We start from the raw sequence: 6,000 nt of genomic DNA on the forward strand, positions 1-6,000 counted from the left end.
ATCTGCATAATATTATTATTATTATTTAAACACAGGAAAATTGAAGTGGTTATATTTGCCATCAGTTTCCCCACTGTGGAGAAGTGCCATATATCCTGTGACCACCTGTCCACAAGCACAGGAAGTGAAGGGAACTTTTCCCAGTGGGGACATGTGTGTGTGTGTGTGTGTGTGTGATCTGTAGCTATTGACTCTGCAGACAGTAGGCAACTTGTGCACTGTGCGCTTCAGCATGCGCTGACCACGCTCTGTCATTTTACCTGGCATACCACTTTGTGGCTGAGTTGCTGTTGTTCCCAGTTGCTTCCACTTTGTTATAATACCACTAACAGTTGACCGCGGAATATTTAGTAGCAAGGACATTTCACGGAACACCTGAAGCCAATGATTTGGAGGGGTGTACCAATACGTTTGGTAATATATAGTGTATAAGGCTAACCTTTATAGGATAAGCCACATGCGCTTTTAAGGCTGGTTCACATCCGGGCGGTTGCACAAGCAGAATCGCAGCAGGAAACTGCACAATGTGCCCAGAGCGACTGGGGTGCCATAAGAAAAGAATGGCACCACCGCGGTCAGCGGTGGTGTGCGACTCCGTGACCGCACGACAATCCTCGTGGTTTCCTGCACTCGTTCACGGATCGCCCAGGTGTGAACCTGGCCTTAGTTTGTATCATTCAGAACTCGTCTATCCTCAGCTTCTCCTCTGCCCCCCAAAGTATCAGGCAACTCCAGTCCTCCTCCTTCAGGATCTAAATATTCAGTATACACTCAAAAGGAATTTCTCATAAACTTGAAAGTACACTTACAAACAACCACAGTTAGTTCACTAACTTCTTTGTTTCATACAAGCTAGCAGTGTCCATGCACCAGGAAACGTTTGTATGCCCCTCCGATACTTTTAACGATTTTAGTACCGTATATGAGAAATACTACACAGTTTTATCAATTTGGTTTATTTGCATTTCTAAGCGCAGTGCAGGTATATAATCAGCAAAAAGGGATTATTTACTATTAAAAAGGTAGAAACGCCTTTTAAAAGAGAACTAAAGCCAAACCTTTTTTTTTGGCCATAGTTCTCTTTTGGGTCACAGGAGGACATATACTAATTTACACCTGTGACCCCAAACTCAGCATATAGTGGGCTACTGCCTGCTATATGCTGACAGCATTGAGCCATGCTGCAGCCGGGAAAGATCCCAACAATATTCTGGGGATCCACCCCACTGCCTGACTGACAGCTGGCTCTGCTTCTCTAGAGCCAAGGCCAGCTGTGCCCACCACCTCTCCAATCTGTCCCTCCAATGAGTGCTGGAGAAATGGAAGGGAATCCCTGCAGGGGATGATGAAGCCCTCATTCACACGAGAAAAGGCCGGCATGTACAGCTCCGTGCACGGCCATATCGGGCAGCTCCCGGGAAGGATTGGTGCTGCGTGTGATTAGTATGCAGCCCCTGTCCTTCTCTATAGGAGTACGCGGCCTAACGCCCCCCTGCGCTCACCTCAAGTGCAGGTCCGTGCGGGTGTCCCAATTCGGACACAGACAGGATCCACCCCGTCAGCATACGAGTACGCTCACCCACACGGACGTGCAGGGTGGGTGAGCGTAGGGCGGCGTACGGCTGCATACTCCCATTGAGAAGTACAGGGGCTGCGTACTAACCACATGCACCACCGTTCCCTCCCGGGAGCTGCCCAATATGTCCGTGCACGCAGCCCGGAACTGTACATGCCGGCCTTTTCTCGTGTGAATGAGAGCTAACAGTCACCACTCCCTTCAAGGAGAAGTTTGGGGACTGAAAGATCAGTGGTTTACGATTGCTCAGTAGCATGGATAGGGGAGTGCAGTGTTTTTTTTGTTCAGCCCACAAGTCCAAATAAGAAAGACGCCAAGCACATAGTCATACAGTTGTCATTGGAACAAGGGTCCTCATTGCAAGAGTTGCCCTGTTCTTATGACTACTTAAGAGAACTATGGTCAAACCTTCTTTGGCAGCAGTCAGCTGTGCCCACCCCCGGCCCCATCCGTCCCTCCAATGAGAGCTGGAGGAGCAGAGAGGGGAAGGGGGAATCCCTGCAGGGGGCGGTGACAGACCCTACTCTCTGCAGGGAGAAGAATGTGAACTGAAAAAAATCAGTGTTTTGTGATTTCTCAGTTCTCGAGCTATAGAGCCGACGTGCGACAGCTTCAGTGTCACACGTCGGCTCTAATTATTGGGATGAGTGTATTTCACTCTGTTCATAATACTCCTTTAAGTTTAGGTTTTCCAAGTGCAAAGTTTGATTTTCTTCATCATCATTTCCATTGATAATGGTCAGCAGGACAACTACAGACAGTGACTCTTCTTATTCAGTACACCGATAGAGAGCAAAAACCTGACAACTGGTTCTAAACCTTTCCTACACCACCACAAACTAAAAATGAAAGCATTTCCCTTAAAGTGGAAGTAAAGTCTTGTTGGCAAGCAGGCTTATTATGACAAAAGAGACTGTGTGAGTGTCAGCTGCCATAGTAGCTTTTAGCTGCCTGTCAGGCACTGTTTATTTTTCTGCACACTGAAGCGACAGAAATGTTGCCGAGATGAAGTAACTCCCGTGCACAGGCACTGGAGATACATCTGGGCCGGGTTGATAAAGCGGCCAAAGATCTCAGATCCTGGAAGACCAGGAAAAAGAGGGAACAGAGCCTGGACATCGCAGCGCTGGAGGAGATCGATTGGGCAAATAAGACACCATAATGTGCTAATATGCTGTGCTTACTGGCACATTATGGCTAAGAGCTCCTGTTGGCCCTTTTTTTGTCTGCTTTACTTCCATTTTAAATATTAAACCCAAAACAAAGTGTATGTAGACAAAACTTTCTTTTCCACTTTTGGATAAAGTAGGGAACAATTAAACCGTCTGTCAAGATTTTGTATCACCGCTGGAGAGATTCCTCCCCTTTATTATGCTTTTTCCATCATTACTGAGACAAGTAATGGCAGAGCCATCATTTTAGCATTGTCACCAAAACAAGAAGGTGAGGGTAAGTCTAACAATGGAAGTACCTGTTCTGTTGGACAGCTGCTCAAGCAGGGAATAGCCCTCATTTTGGAGACATTTCCAGGTAACTTTCTCAAACAAGCAAAGCAAAAAACAAACAAGCTGACAGGTTTTAATTATTTCTTAGTTTATGCAGAAAAAAAAATGTTTTGGCTTTACATTCACTTTACAAATGGAGTTTTAATATAGGCTGCATTCATCTTTAAAAAGGATACACACGTGAAAGCATCATGGAGGCTGCCATTGTTGACGATACCCTCTGAAAATCATAGTTGCCTGGCTGTTATATCTGAAAGTCACAATAAGTTAAATCTTAAAAATACATTCAAGTACCTTAACTAGTAACAAAAATGTATCTTATTTGTGTATCACTCGGCTGTAGATCCTCAAATCATCTCTGAATTGGTGCCGACACTGTCCTTCCTTCTGGAGGGTGGCTACTTTTGTTCCGCATGTGTGTGTTGTAAAGTAGTCACCACTCCAAACTCGCTCCCGTGATGGGACTATAATCTCAATACAAATGAGTAAACTAAACGTGAGATTGTAGTACATCACAAGACTGAGCTTGGAGAGTGGTGGCTACTTTACAACACACACAGGGACCATGGTGAACAAAAGTAGCCACCCTCTAGAAGGAAGGACAGTGTCAGTTCCAATTCAGAGATGATTTGAGGATCTACAGCTGAGTGATGCACAAATAAGATACATTTTTGTTAATAGTTAAGGTACTTGAATGTATTTTTAAGATTTAACTCCTGAGTTTAGTCTCACTTTAAAGCCCAACTCCAGGCACAATAATCTTACTAGGGTACAGCATGATATACAGTGTCTTAAAAACCCACCTGCCGTTATTAGCACTAGGTTCATCTCCCCACAATGTAGGTGGAAGTTCAGCTCTCGCCGATTTTTTTTGTGCCCACTTCGGCTGTAGTGCTGCAGGTCTCATAGACCTCAGTTCTGCAGTCACATTTCCACCCTCCTCTTCTCCTGGCCAGTCACAAAACAGAGCTGGGGACTATTTTCCTTGCGATTTGCTAGGAGGAGGGGATTAAAGATGGGAGGTCTGAGACACGCAGTGCTACAGCCAGAGCAGCTATGGAAATTCTGCAGGAGCCGGACCTCCACCCACATATCGCACTGATGATATATGTGGAGAAGAAACCAGCAGTGAAACTGGCAGTATATGCATATATACTGTATGTGGCCTTGGACACACAGAGCTAGCAAGCTAGCTTGTTTCATGGTGTTGCCCCGATGCCAGTGAACCCGGCACTTTTTGAGAATCCTTTAGGAAAGGTACTGCATATTGTAGGAATGCAGACGAAATTGGTACTTTGGCAAAATGCAGAAAGTACCATAATGGCCAAAAATTCAGTGCACTAGCTTCTCTCCTCCCCGCTGGACGCTGGTCTGTGTTACCTCTGATTTCCGGTGCTCTCCCCCGCCTGTGTCCGCAGAGGCAGCAGGGATCTGAGGGGACACAGACTGGAGCGTAGCGGGGAAGAGAGAAGCTTTCAGGAGGCTGAGGAGAAAACCGCAGTCAGGTATCACGGGAGGCCAAGCTCTCCTCCCCACACAGCCTCCTGTGACAGATGAGTCAGAATGCTAAGTGAAGTACAATCGCTCAGCAATCAGAACTGATCGCTGAGTGTTTGTAAATAACTGAGGACACAGTAAGCTTACTGTGTCCTCAGTTATATATGAACAGAAAGTGTTCTACATCACTTCCTGTTCATTCGTGATTGTGGACATAGTATCTCATACTCTATCCACAGTTTATGAATAGACAGGGGCACTCAGTGAAGAGGCTTTCTGTTCATTCATAACAGGGGCTGCAGAAACAGAGATTTAGGACTGTGTCCCCAATCTCTTTTTCTATTTTAAAAGGGAAATATCAGGGGTCTGTTTAGACCCCCTAATATTTCCCCAAAGCCCCTAAAAGTAAAAAAATAAAAAACGAATTAAAAAATAATTCTAAAAAGGATTGGAAAAACAATAAATTTTCAGTTCCAGCCTGACAAATTTTTATATTTTGGTCTAAAAATTAAATGTCAGTGTAACCTTAGTATATTGTATTGTACTCCTGTAAGATCTTTGTGCTTGGAGTTGGCCTATAAGTTTCAAAGAATAGCATAGATCTCTGGTCTGTGATTCAAAAAGTATTGTTGCCAGACAGACAGGCATTTTTTTCAGAAGACTGGCATCAGCAGCCTCCATACTTCTCTAATGACAGGGTCACTTTAAAACTGTCCACCTACTTGTGAATGGCTGGCACACTGTCAATACAGAACACCAAAACAAAAACAGAGCCCATGCTGTCTGTATTACAAAGCCTAGCACAATACGAGAAGGTGACTGTAGGAAATACTGCTTATACATATCCTCTGAATAAATCCATATGTATACAGACAGTATATAATATATTCCTTAGGGTTCATGAAATCCATAGCAGGGCTTCAGAAACGTTGCCATTACCCGTAAACCACTGTATCGCCTTAAGCCAGCCATAGTAACCGTGCTATTGTGCCTACCCACTGCCATTACCTCCCGGTCACGGCTCTTCGGTATACAAGTAACCCCCGGCCATCCAGCAGCTGAGCCTCTGTGTACCGGAAGCAGCAAGAAAGATGCCCAGACAAACACTTCCTGATTTAGCTCCGCCCCTCTCTTCCCACGCAGCCAATCTGTTTCCTTTGCTGGGAGAGCCAATGGTAGAGATGCTGGGAGCCAGCTGCGTTAGGATTGGCTAAAGACCTGTTTCGTTAGAAAGACGGTAATACTGGTTCCGTCGCCCTGGTGGCGTGGAGGGGGAGCTGTGATCGAGGGGGGATCGGCTTTATAAAAATGACATTATAATGAATGTAATAATAATTTGATACGATAGTTTTAACATGTAACCTTTAATAACAGTAATAATTGGATACATTAGTTAGGTGTCTCAACTGCAGCTCAGCCAGT

The 6,000-nt window shown here is 45.0% G+C and overlaps 1 protein-coding gene across 1 annotated transcript in view; it reads right to left on the reverse strand.

Moving 5' to 3' along the window:
* Nucleotides 1–5,684, reverse strand: part of FBXO38 (F-box protein 38) — a 41,928-nt gene extending 36,244 nt beyond the window's left edge. Inside the window, exon 1 of the mRNA XM_018553062.1 lies at nucleotides 5,587–5,684. The gene's annotated coding sequence lies outside the window, so the exon portion shown is untranslated. The remainder of the gene's footprint in view (nucleotides 1–5,586) is intronic.
* Between the last annotated feature and the right edge of the window lie 316 nt (nucleotides 5,685–6,000).

Source organism: Nanorana parkeri, unplaced genomic scaffold (genome assembly GCF_000935625.1).
Source record: "Nanorana parkeri isolate BGI_ZX_2015 unplaced genomic scaffold, ASM93562v1 scaffold107, whole genome shotgun sequence".
Taxonomy (NCBI): Eukaryota; Metazoa; Chordata; class Amphibia; order Anura; family Dicroglossidae; genus Nanorana; species Nanorana parkeri.